Source organism: Apodemus sylvaticus, chromosome 7 (genome assembly GCF_947179515.1).
Source record: "Apodemus sylvaticus chromosome 7, mApoSyl1.1, whole genome shotgun sequence".
NCBI classification, from domain to species: Eukaryota; Metazoa; Chordata; class Mammalia; order Rodentia; family Muridae; genus Apodemus; species Apodemus sylvaticus.
The window spans coordinates 53,204,920-53,218,735 of record NC_067478.1 but is presented as its reverse complement, the minus strand read 5'-3'; positions in this window follow the sequence as shown (position 1 = coordinate 53,218,735).

Sequence of the window (13,816 nt, the reverse complement as noted above, 5' to 3'; positions counted from 1 at the left end):
TCCAGGTTTTCCCGCCTCCTGGAAACCCCCATCCTGTCCCCCTCCCTCTGCTTCTATGAGGGTGTTCCTCCACCCACACCACTCCCACCTCCCCACTGATAGATCATATAACATTTAATGCATACAGACTAAAGTGATCATTGCTGCCCTGGTTGGTTTTAAATAATTGTTTCAATAAGTATGCTCATGGCATGCTATTAAAAAGAAATATGTCTAATATTTAAAACTTCAGGAAAGATGAGGATAACACAAAGGGACACACAAATGTTAGAATGGTATCCACTAAAGGAAACTGGGTAATTATAGTAATAAAATAAATTACATTAAAATTAAAAAATCTTTATTAGAGGCAATGAGAGCTATCACATCGGAGCTTTCAACATCATCTACTCTTAAAATTTTAATGTGCCTAATACTATAAAATTGGGAGCTGGAGAGATGGCTCAGTGGTTAAGAATACATGTTGCTCTTTCAAAAGATCCAATAGATCTATTGGCTGCTTGTAGCTGCTTCGTGTAATCCCAGCTGTAGGAGGATCTGCCTCCCTCTTCTGGTCTCTTTGAGCACTGCACTCACGTACACACAATCCGTGCCCAAATACATGGGCACATAGTTAAAAGTAAAAACTTTAAATAATAAGAAACTGTTTTAGAATAATAAAGATAGAATATACCCCTTTCACTGTAAAATACTTATAGCAAATTTCTCACAAGATTTGATAGGCTAACAGGAAAAAATAGGATCAGTTGGAGAGGGCAAATGTACCTGGTTAGCAAATATGATTTAGTAGTTGTGTATAGAACAACCATGATATATATTGCATTTAAGTAAATGTTTTACCAAACTTCAAAACATAAATTCAGCAACTTAATGAACAGTTTTGGCAAGAATATATGATTATATTGAAGCAATTTATCTTTTCTTTTGACTCTGACATGTATAAATAAAATCTGAACAAAGTTTTTTTTTTTAGAAAAAACTATAACTGTAAGTAGTGTGCTTCCTTTTAAATATGAGTATATATGAATTTTGTTGTATAATTTCATAAGGCATTATTTATGTTGACTTTAATAATTCAGTAACAATAAATTGGCACCTATTGTCCAACAGGTAAAAGTCAGAGGCAGGAGGACTGTAAGTTGAGGGTCAACTGACCTTCAAAGGAAAAAAGAAACCACATGGTCATCTCATTAGACCATGAAAATACCTTCAACAAAACACAACACCCCTTTATGTTCAAAGTTCTGGAGAGATGAGGAATTCATGGCATATACCAAAATATAATAAAAGCAATATGTAGCAAACCTATAGCCAAAATTAAATTAAATGGAGAGAAACTAGAAGCAATTCCACTAAAATCAGGAACAAGGCTGTCCACTCTCTCCCTATTTATTTGATATAGTACCTGAAGTTCTAGCCGGAACAATTAGACAACAAAGGGGGGTCGAAGGGATATAAATTTGAAAGGAGGAAGCAAGGTATCACTACTTGTGGATGATATGATAGTATACACAAGCAGTCTCCAAAATTCCACCAGAGAACTCCTAAACCTGATAAACAACTACAGCAAAGTAGCTGGATATAAAATTAACTCGAAAGAAAATCAGTAGCCTTCATGTACACAAAGAATGAACAGGCTGAGAAAGAAATTAGGGAAATAACAACCTTCACAATAGTCACAAATAATATAAAATATTTTGGTGTAACTCTAACCAAGAAACTGAAATATCTGTATTACAAGAACTTCACGTCTCTGAAGAAAGAAATTGAAGAAGACTTCAGAAGATAGAAGGATCTCCCATGCTCATGGATCGGTAGGACTAACATAGTAAAAATGGCCACCTTACCCAAAGCAATCTATAGATTCAGTGCAACCCCCATAAAAATTCCAAATCAATTCTTTACAGAGTTAGAAAGAACACTTCTCAACTTCATCTGGAACAACAAAAACCCAGGATAGTGAAAACAATTCTAAACAATAAAAGAACGTCTGGGGAATCACCATCCCTGACCTCAAGCTGTACTACAGAGAAATAGTGATAAAACTGCATGGTATTGGTACAGAGACAGACAAGTGGAATAGAATTGAAGACCCAGAAATAAATTCACACACCAATGGTCACTTTGTCTTTGACAAAGAAGCCAAAACCATCCAGTGAGGAAATAAAGACAGCATTTTCAACAAATGGTGCTGGTTCACCTGGCAGTTTACATATAGAAGAATGCAAATTGATCGATTCTTATCTCCCTGAACAAAGCTCAAGTCCAAGTGAATCAAGGACCTCCACATAAAATCAGATACATTGAATCTAATAGAAGACAAAGTGGGGAAGAGCCTTGAGTACTTGGGCACAGAGGAAAACTTCCTGAACAGAAAACCAATGGCTCAGGCTCTAAGATCAACAATTGACAAATGGGACTTCATGAAACCCTTTTTAATTCCCATCTTGCAGTGTTCATTTTGTATGTGCATATATATTCAAAACTTATAAATAGGTGCGATAGTCGAGAGTGGGTTAAGCCTTTACACTGCTGAGTAGTAGCAGGCAACTTTATATGCAGCAAAGATTAGAAACAATCTTAATTTTAAACAGCTGATGGAAGGAAGCACAGTCAGTGTGTGGTCAGGTGAACGTTAATGGTGGGAAGACATTTGTGTGCTGGACCGGGAGTTTTGCTCTTCTATCTCAAGATGACTATTTAACCAACAGAGTGCAGGTGAAGTACTCTTTAATTTTCTAATTGCCAAATTATGCTTTTATTGATCCTAGCTCAAAGAAGTAAAAGAGCTTAGTGACTGTTTTTGATATATTAAATATATCTATGGAATATATTTTTATATATTTATATCTCTACATTCATACCACACTGTGGTACTATTTCTTAAAGGCAAAGGTTATTTGTGAATGTGGTACTGTTATCCCTATTGTTTATATCTAGACAGGTGCCAACATTTTATAAACATCACTTAATCAAAAATAAGTAGGTAAAAGAATAAGGAAATTCAACAACCCATTTTAATTTGTTTAATTTATTAAGTAAAGGAAAAAGCCTTATGTTTTGGGATATATGCCATTGTATCTAACAACCTGAGCTCAATATTTAGTATTTACATTTGTGGGAATTCTTTTTAACTTCCAAATTTATAATTCATGGCCAACCTCTCAATTTTTATTTCCATATGCTACATATACTATTTTACAACACCAGAAAATATCTGGGTCAATTATATATACTTTGCTTAAATATGCCCTCAGAGGTGGAGAGAAATAATATTAAAGATATAATGAAAATATACCCACTATCTTAAGTGTGAAACAAGGAATGAATGGAACTTTCCATATTTCTAATAGGTTTATTCTGGGGCTTCTCAAACCTTGGCCCAGCTGACTTTTGTTTTGTGGGTGTCTGTTCTCTGAAGACACCTACAATGGGATATTGGTTAACATTCACCACTTTTACCCACAAGATCCTACAGCATTTCTTAGAACCCTGACAAGTTAAAATCTTTCCAGATTCTCCCATGTATTTCCCATGGGGAGATTATCGTAAGAAATGCTGGCTTTATTCAATGAGATAGATGGGAATTTTACATCAAGAAGTTAACAGCAGATCATAAATAACTCCTCCCCCCAATTATCTATAAATACATAAATAGTAAGAAATAAATATCATCTCCAAAAGTTGAGATAAATATTGCAAATGGAATTCATGGATCAGGGTGAAAAGGCTAGCTAATGGTACATGATGAAGAAACAAAGACTTCCCTCCTAGTGCAGAAATCAAGACAAATATTACAGTATTAGGGAAAAAATGGCAGATCTTACTGGTGACCTGAGACATTTGACAGCAGAGAAGAGGGAAGAGGTTATGGAAACCAAATAAGCGATACAAGAGAATATCCCTAAACTGTGGTGAGATACCATGAGTTGCCAAACAGAAAGACAACAGCATATTTGGGTCTTTAGCATAGCTGAATTAGAGTCGTGGAGTCGGCTGCAGAGAGTAGGAAAATAGAGGTGGTTTCGCAAGGCATTACGGAAAGCGTGGTAGCTGTCTGGATAAGAAGTAGTTATCGGTTCATAATAATCCATAGCAAGTCACCACCAAGCAAGCAATTTTATGCTAAATGACATGAGCGCCGGTATTCTATACTGGTCTACGATCAAGAAAATGAGCATGAGATAAAAACCTTAAAATTTCACAATTTAGACTATTTCCCTCCTTAGCATCCTCAGTTAACTTAACAACAATGAAAAGGAAAGGCACTACACAGAGAGGTCTCAGGCCAGCAAGATGGCTCAGAGGGTTGGATGCTTAGCACCGAGGCAGATGGATGACTTGAGTTGGTCGCCGGTATCTGCCATGTGGGAGAAAACCGATTCATGCAAGGTGTCCTTTGATCTCCACGGTGTACTGTAGCACATGCACACATAAATTTGTACACACAGGTGCACAAACACATGCATGCACACACAATAAATGAATAAATATAAAAAAATATCAGCAAGAGGGGTTCCTTAGACATCAGAACAGGGGTAGCCGGCATTTGTGAGGGTGCATCGTACCGTAGTGTGGAACATTACCGCTCTGCAAGATTTAGTGACAGACACTAGGATTTTAGTAATGTCTCTTAGTTTGTGGTGAAGTTTCATTTATACATTCACAATTCACTAAATTCTACTTTTGTTAAAATATTCAATATGAAAAGGTACAAAGCAATAGAACAGGGCATTTACTTCATTTTTGTCTTGTCTTAGGCACACCCAGTATGGTGTTTATTGCCTGTAAGGTTTTTGGCTACATATACTTTGAAAACAATAATTGTAGAAAAGATGTAATTTTTTTTAAACAACTTTGCTTCTTCTGTTTGTTTGGGGCAGTTAATTCTTCCAGCCATCAAACTCAGGCAAAGCTGAGTTAGTATGATTAACATCGAAGCAAATATAGAATTTTGTCAAACCAGCAAGTAAATAAAACTCACATTACTTGATCATGACATCAGTCAAACAGGGAGGCAGAATTCTGATGCTCCTTCTGGGAGTTTTGAATTTTTTTTTTTTTTTTTTACAAAATATGCTTTATTTAGAAACTTAAAGATGTTAAAAGATAAAAAAGATTCAAAATAAACTGCTTAAATTATTTTTACAAACATAAATTAAATTTAGACAGGATGCTGAAATAATAAAATGTAAGACTACAGACAAAACGCAGCTATAACAGTTTCATACCGCTGGCCCTAAACCTAGCGGTCTTAAACAACAACTTTGCTCTGTCTCCTGCTTCTGAGAAATGGCTGGGCTCAGCCAGCAATTCACTCTGGGTCTCTCCTGTGGTTATAGGCAGACAATGGCTGGCACCGGAGTCATCACCGAGACTTCCTCAGATGTCTGGCAGTGGATCCTGGCTGTCAGCTAGGACCTCAGCTGGGTCTGTTGGCTGGAACATCGACACATGACCTCTCCTTGTGCTCTGGGTTTCCTCAGAGCAGGATGGCTGCGTTCCAGGAAAGAACATCCCCAGAGGATCATGAGAAAGCTGTTTTGTCTTTTATTGCCGACCCTTAGAAGTCAAGTAGCGTCAGTTCTGCTGTTTCCCAATGCATGTGAGAATCAGGGGAGGAACAAATATTCCACGTCTCAACTCGAAAGAGAGTTTTGCTGTGTCTGATGAGGGATGGGATAGCTTAATGCAGCTATCCTGAAAAAAAAAAATACAATCTGACAAGGTCACCAATATATTAGGGGGGTAAGGAAGTGGAGAGGGTGATGAAGTGTGGTTTGGGTAAATTCTTTTCTTCTTAGGTAGTTAAGCAATGGATACAGTCTATGTCAGAACAACTGCATGAAAATGTACTATTTAAGTAAAGATGAAAAAAAATCAGGATATAGCAGTTTTGATATGGGCATCTGGGGATAATGAAATGAATCATAAAGTTTGTGTTTTAAACGGTCTTCTTTAAGGATGCTGTATTAACTTGTATTTTAATGTAAGATTAAATGTAAAACTAAGTGGCTTTTTATTAATATAATTAAAATAAAGCTGAAAAGAATGTGTGACAAGTCAAACGATTAACAGTTATGGATATTTATCACAACTATTCGCAGAGCTCTATCTGCCTGCAGGCCTTTATACTAGGGGGTTGGGTTTAGATAGAGAGCTAGAGAAGGAAACCGGCACTTTGTTTGCCCAGCAGGGCAAACTGGCAGAGAAGAAATGCAAAGCAGACGCGTGTTTGCCCAGCAGTGCTCACATTTTTTGTTTGTTTGTTTGTTGTTTATTTTTTGTTTTGTTTTGTTTTTTTGTTAGTGCAATGGCTCTAAGTAGATTTCTAAAGACATGGTTCCTAGAATCCCATTTAAAGACTACTGGAGGCCTCACTGAGGGATCTTGAAGATGGAATTTGGATGGCTACTCAGAAGACTGTAGGGCAGGGAGACGACCTGGACCATTTTTGACGGATCCAAGTGATTACTTGAAGTCTTAAAATCAAGCGGTGGAGACAGAAGAACCAGAAAGTCACATGAATCATGCTCTTCCTCCTCCTCCTCGTCATCATCCTTGTTGCTTTATGAAGCTCAGAGGTGCTGGCTGAGCTAATCCAGACTCCTGAATTTAGAGCTAATAAGTTTGTGGGGCTAAGCTTTGTGTGTAACATCAGAGTTCTCAGCTTTTATAAAAAAATGTATCCCTTTCTCTTGCTATACAAAAACTTACCTTTGTTTAATATCCTATTTAATTTGAATCTCTATCTATATTAGTAATGTAAGTATGTTGTTACTAGTTTTTAACACACAGGAAAGAAAGCTACATGGACGTAATAAGAAAAAATGTCATGTTAGAAAGAAAGAAAGAAAGAAAGAAAGAAAGAAAGAAAGAAAGAAAGAAAGAAAGAAAGAAAGAAAGGCAGTTTCTTTGTTTTGTATCAGGGATTTCTTCTTTAGTACTTTTACTTCTAAACAGAGGGCTCAAAGGCTACTGTGCCTGCTATTTTTGTTCATGTTGAAATTTTCCTTAGAATGGATTAAATATTTGCAAAAATCTACATTAGTGTTTCTAGATTGTCTCAGCCAACGGTGTAGAGTCACAGAGCATTATGGTCCTGATACTTCCATGTTTTTGTTTATTCCAGCACCTCTCCCTATAAATCACCTGTGTGAGAGTAAATGCAGCAACTCATTGTTTTATCCATATGAAAAAATAATCTATCAAATACTGTCAACCTCGAAACCCCAAAACTCTAATTCTAATTCACACAGACTTTCTAAGAATCTTTCCAACTCACTCTGTTTACCTATATAGTTAATTGATATTTCTTGAATAAGATTCCTTGTTTAAAATTTAAGTATCTTAATTGCTTAAAATATGCTTTATGTAAATAAATGTATCCATTTGCTTTTCTTCCTTTCTCCCTCCTTTCCTTCCTTCTTTCCTTCCTTCCTTCCTTCTTTCCTTTCTTCTTTCCTTCCTTCCTTCCTCCCTTCCCACTTCCTTCATTCTTTCCTCATTTCCTTCCTTTTTTCTTTTTTGAGACTGGTTCTTACTTTGTATCAAGGGTTGACTGGAGCTTGGTATGTTGCTCAGGCTGTCCCCAATCTGTGTCAATCTCCATCTCTAAGTCTCAAAAATATGGGAATTGTAGGTGTGACACAACACCCTTACCTAAAATAGTCTCTTTTAGTTACTATTTCTAATGTTTAACACTTTAGTAAATTTATTTAGAAACGACACTACCATGGCTACTATGTAAAGAATGAAACTAATTTCTGAGTGTGAAATTGTGTTTGGTATTGATATTATCAACTAGAAATTATAATTAAATGAAGTATTTTGAAGTACTTCAATAATAAAAAAAAATCCTGTTTTGAGTATATTTTTTTTCAGGAAAAGAGAGTGTGAGAAATGAAATTTAAAGTTGAAAAAAATTGTGCTCAAATGGGAGGCCCAAAGTGAAGAATTGTGAGGGAATCTCTTCAGGATTGGTGATTCTTTCCAGAAATATCTAATACATAGGTTCAAAGGTGGGAATTATGATAGCAACTGGATACAATCAAAATGTTGTTTTAGATTTATAAGTTCTGTTGACTAATTTAAAGCAAATATTTTATTTTCATGTTATAGAAATTCTCTAGCAACTTAATCGAAACAAAAAACTTCTAGATTATTACTACATATATTGAAATTACCATTTCAGTAAGTTGTTAATATGTGTATGTGTTATATGAAATGCTGATTTATAAAATTTACTGTTATATAATTTTTAGTACAATTTATTCATTACTATTTTTAAGTCCATATACAGTGCATTCTGTTTACCTTCAACACCCGCCTTCTTACATCTCTCTTCTACCCACATCAAACACCTTCCTTCAGAAGTTTCTTTCCCACAGTCACGTCTTTTAATTTTGTCTTATGCCTACTGAGTTTAACCAGGACTGTATGTTGACCATGGGTGTAGAATTGTCCAGGGGAGGCTGGTGGGCTCACCAGTGTATATATCACTGAAGATAATGACTCTGCTTTCTCTACACATATATTAATAGCTAATAGCTCTCTGGGAAGGGTATGGCTGACTGAGCTCAGCCCCAACACCATCAAATCCAGCATGATTGTTGGACTATTACTTTGGAAAGTTCGTAGGAAATAAGGAGAGGAAACTGCATGCATAGGTGTGAAATGTAAATAGGAATTTAGTAAGTTTATAATTAATGTACACTAATAAGAAATCTAACCAACTAACCAGCCAACCAAACCATCCAACCAACCAACTAACCAAATATCTCAGCTATAATACATTCAGATACAAATTTCTGTGGCAATTGTTGTAGATAGTTAATACTTGTGAATAAACCTGATGGCTATGATGGTCCTCTTGTCACAGGTATCATTAAAAGCGAGGAAAGGAAAGTCCACATGTCATGTGATGACAGAAATATTATTTTAGATCACTGCTATCCCAATGTTTTAAAAATCATGCTCTTTGGTTTTATAGCATGATCACAAAATATGTGTACTTTTATTTATTTGTAAATGATATACATAGCACATTCAAATACATAGCAGACCATAAACATTATGCAATGTATACCATATATGTAACATATTACATATATAAAATATGTAAATATATTTAAATGGATGACATAACTTAAAACATTTGTAAACTGGTAAGAATTTTAATGAAAAGAATAAGTATACGTGAAACAACATTTAATGAGTTCTACATTTTTGCTGAAATTTGGGCATAAGGTTCCATCTTCCTAAATACTGACAGTTTATCATGCTGTTGATATTGGACTATTTTACTAAGTTTTGTGTTAAAAATCTACTTTACTGTGTTTTTCTGGAAAAAGTTTAAAGTTCTTTATAAGTGGCGACAATTTTCTTTTTGACAAATGAAACATTTTCTAGAATAAGTTTTACAAATTCACTTTTAGCATTCTTTCTCATTAGTAACATACATTCTGTTTACAGATTGCAGGTTTCATCGGGACGTTTTCAAACCTATGCATCAAGTGATGTGGTCATGTTCAGCTCCCTCTTGGCCCTTCTCTCCCACAGCTCCTCTTTGCAAATTATCATCCTTCGTTCATGCCATTTTTATACAACCTTGATTCTACATGGAGGAGAGAGCATCTGGGTTATTTTGCATAAAATGACAATTTCCAGTTCTTTCTGTTTTCTTGCAAGTGATGAAATTTTGTCCTTTGTAGTTGAGTAAACTCTATTGGCTGTGTATATGCCACATTCTGGCTTCTAATTTTATTTATTATTAGTGTATGTACAATGTGTGTGTGTGTGTGTGTGTGTGTGTGAGAGATGTATGAAGGTAGCATGTGTGTGAAGCACACATCTGGAGGTCAGAGGACAAGTCTCAGGAGTCAGTTCTCTCCCTCCATCTCAGGTTACAGGGATCAAACTCAGGTCATTAGGCCTGCACAGCAATACTTTTACCCACTGAGAGACTTCCTTCATTTATGTAGTAGTAGGCGTACAGACTAGTTCCAATTTGGGCTGTTGTGGAGAGTGTTACAATAAATAAGAACTTGCCAGGATGTCTGGTGTGCTGACTTGGTTTCATTCGAGAATAAACCCAGGAGTTGAATAGCTGGATCACACACACTGCTAGTGCTGGTTTCTCGAGGAACCTTTTGACTGATTCTCTTAGCAGCTGCACTTATTGAAACTTCCAGCCATAGTGTATACATTTTCTTTCCCCACACTTCCTCAGTAGCTTTGGTTGAGGTTTATTTCTTGATGGTATCTGATTTAACTGACTGACATAGACTTATACTGCAGTTTAACTTAGAATGGCCACATATCTAAGGACTTTGAACATCTTCCTTTGTATTGATTGGCCATTAATACCTCTTCTTTAGAGAACTAATTCATTTATCTATTTATTGCTTAGTTTTTTAGCTTTCTTGATTTGATTTATTTATAATATGATTGACAAATAGGATTGCATGAGATTGTAAAGCTTCTCTACAGCAATGGAAACAATCAGCAGAGTAAAGACATCACAGAAGGGGAGAAAAATATTGCCAGCTATGCATTGACAGGGAACTAACTTGTAACTTCTGGGGTCCAGCCTCGACACAGGATCAGAGCTCTCAGCTGGAAGCAGGGATATCCGAAGGCACATAATAAATATACACAGACTACTTTTTTGGTACAAGCTGACAGGCAATTTTTCAAGGCTTAAAGTTTCCCTTCTCTCTTACTCTCTGCTCTCTTTCTCCCTCGCCCATTCTCTTGCAGCTCAAGGCTGCACACACTCTGCATCCTCCTGCGCACTCTGATTTTCTCCTGGGCGCTTTTCTTTTCTTGCACTCTCACTCATACACACTTCTGTGTGTTCCCCTTTCCCCCACACAACCACTCTTCACACACGTCTCACACACACACCACATGCACTCTCCTTTCACGCACACACCCACTCTTCACACACGTCTCTCACACACATACCACATGCACTCTCCTTTCACGCACACACCCACTCTTCACACACACCTCACGTTCTCTCTTCACTCACTCTTCACAAGTTCTTCTCATGCTCTCTGCATTCGTGCTCTCACTTGCTCGTCATGTGCTCACTACGTGCTCTCTACATTCCCTCTACATGCTCTCTACATGCTCTCTACATGCTCTCTACATGCTCTCTGCATGCTCTCTGCATGCTCTCTGTATGCTCTCTATGGTCTCACTACATTCACTCTGCATTCTCTCTTGCCTTCTTCTTGCCCCAGTCTTTTATTGATTCTCCAAAAGCAGATAAAAAAGACATTGTATAATCGTTGCCAAATTAAATTCAAAAAAATAACCAAGTCCCACAAAAAATCAAGAATTACAATTGTTCCCCAAAGTATCAAGCTTCCCTATTCCCAGGCCTACAGCCATAATAATAATAATTGCAAACTTATCATTATTTAAACTTTAACTTTAACTATTATACTTCAGAGCTCAGAGCTCCAAGGCCAGCTACTTGCAGTTTCTTGTAAAGCTCTAATGATAAATGACATGGGCAAAGCTGCCAGGCAGTGGTCAGAAAGAATCAAGTTAATCGTTAACTCCATAGTTCCTCTAGCTTTCTGCTTCTACACATTGCACACAATGACTATTCTAAGAGTCCCAGTGTTTTGACTTAGTTTTCACTAATCTAAGATTTAACATATTCTATACTTGCTTATTCAGGAACCACTCTCAAATGTGCAGAACTTATTTCATAACTTTAATAGTTTTTTCTTTCTTGGGGGGGTCCCAATGTTGGCTCTAATTCATCTTCTAATAATTTTGTTAAACTTTCTTTGCAAGCCAAGCATTGATCTGGAACTACCATTGTGCAGTTACTGCATTGTTTCTAAGATGAGAACACCCAGCATGCACCTGGGCCATCAGGACTGTGCTGTGCTGTGGCCCATGCCTCAATTTTTAATTGTTTAAGAATCATTGCATCAGGGAACATCTAGTTTCACAGAACGCACCAGAGCAGAAGGAGAAAGAAGTAAGAAAGTTAGATATAATAGAATAATTATGCATACCAAGGCCAACTGAAAAACAGTCACACACAAATGAAAGCCATTGTCAAGGGCTAAGGTTAGGAAAAATGGGAACAACTGTTGTTACAAAGAGCTGCTGCGGGCTACTGAAGATTTGTCCATCCCAGCCTACTGCAGGCAGTCCCTGTCATTGTTTGCTGTCCCCAGCATATAACCTATAAAGAATTGCCCATAGGTGTGTGGGTTCATTTCTGGGTCTTCAATCCTATTCCACCGATCTGCTTGTCTGACATTGTACCAATGCCATGCAGTTTTTATCACTATTGCAAGTTCTTTTACTGTTAAGAATAGTTTTAGCTATCCTGGGTTTTTTGTTATTCCAGATGAATTTGAGAATTGCTCTTTCTAGCTCTATGAAGAACTGAGTTGGGATTTTGATGGGGATTGCATTGAATCTGTAGATTGCCTTTGGCAAGATGGCCTTTTAACTATATTAATTCTGCCAATCCATGAGCATGGAAGATTTTTCCATTTTCTGAGATCTTCTTCGATTTCCTTCTTCAGAGACCTGAAGTTTTTGTCATATAGGTCTTTCACTTGTTTGGTTAGAGTCACACCAAGATACTTTATACTGTTTGTGGCTATTGTGAAGGGTGTCATTTCCCTAATTTCTTTCTCAGTCTGTTTATCCTTTGAGTATATAAAGGCAGTATACTGATTTGCTTGAGTTGATTTTGTAGCCAGCCACTTTGCTGAAGTTGTTTATCAGCTGTAGGAGTTCTCTAGTAGAGTTTTTTGGGTCGCTTAAGTATACTATCATATCATCTGCAAATAGTGATAGCTTGACTTCTTCCTTTCTGATTTGTATCCCTTTGACCTCCTTACGTTGTCTAATTGCTCTAGCTAGGACTTCAAGTACTATATTGAAAAGATATGAAGAGAGGGGGCAGCCTTGTCTAGTCCCTGATTTTAGTGAGATTGCTTCAAGTTTCTCTCCATTTAGTTTGATGCTGGCTACCGGTTTGCTGTATATTGCTTTAACTATGTTTAGATATGGGCCTTGAATTCCTGCCCTTTCCAAGACTTTTAGCATGAAAGGATGTTGAATTTTGTCAAATGCTTTTTCAGCATCTAATGAAATGATCATGTGTTTTTTTTTCTTTGAGTTTGTTTATGTAGTAGATAACATTGACGGATTTCCGCTTCGGGAGGACCTTGCAGTGGTAACTCCTGGGCATACACCCAGAGGATTCCCCGGCATGCAATAAGGACACATGCTCTACTATGTTCATAGCAGCCCTATTTGTAGTAGCCAGAAGCTGGAAAGAACCCAGGTGTCCTTCAACAGAGGAATGGATACAAAAAAAATGTGGTATCCTTACACAATGGAGTACTATTCAGCCATTAGAAACAATGAATTCATGAAATTCTTAGACAAATGGATGGAGCTGGAGAACATCATACTAAGTGAGGTAAGCCAGTCTCAAAAGATCAGTCATGGTATGCACTCACTGATAAGTGGATATTAGTCTAGAAACTTTGAATACCCAAAACATAATCCACATATTAAATGCTGTCCAAGAAGAACGGAGGAGTGGCCCCTGGTTCTGGAAAGACTCAGTGTAGCAGTATAGGGGAAAACCAGAACAGGGAAGTGGGAAGGGGTAGATGGGGGAACAGGGGAGGGATGAGGGCTTATGGGACTTTTGGGGAGTGGGGAGCCAGAAAAGGGGAAATCATTTGAAATGTAAATAAAGAATATATCAAATAAAAACATAAGAAAAAAAAGATTTTTCAGTGTCCTTTATACACATCTC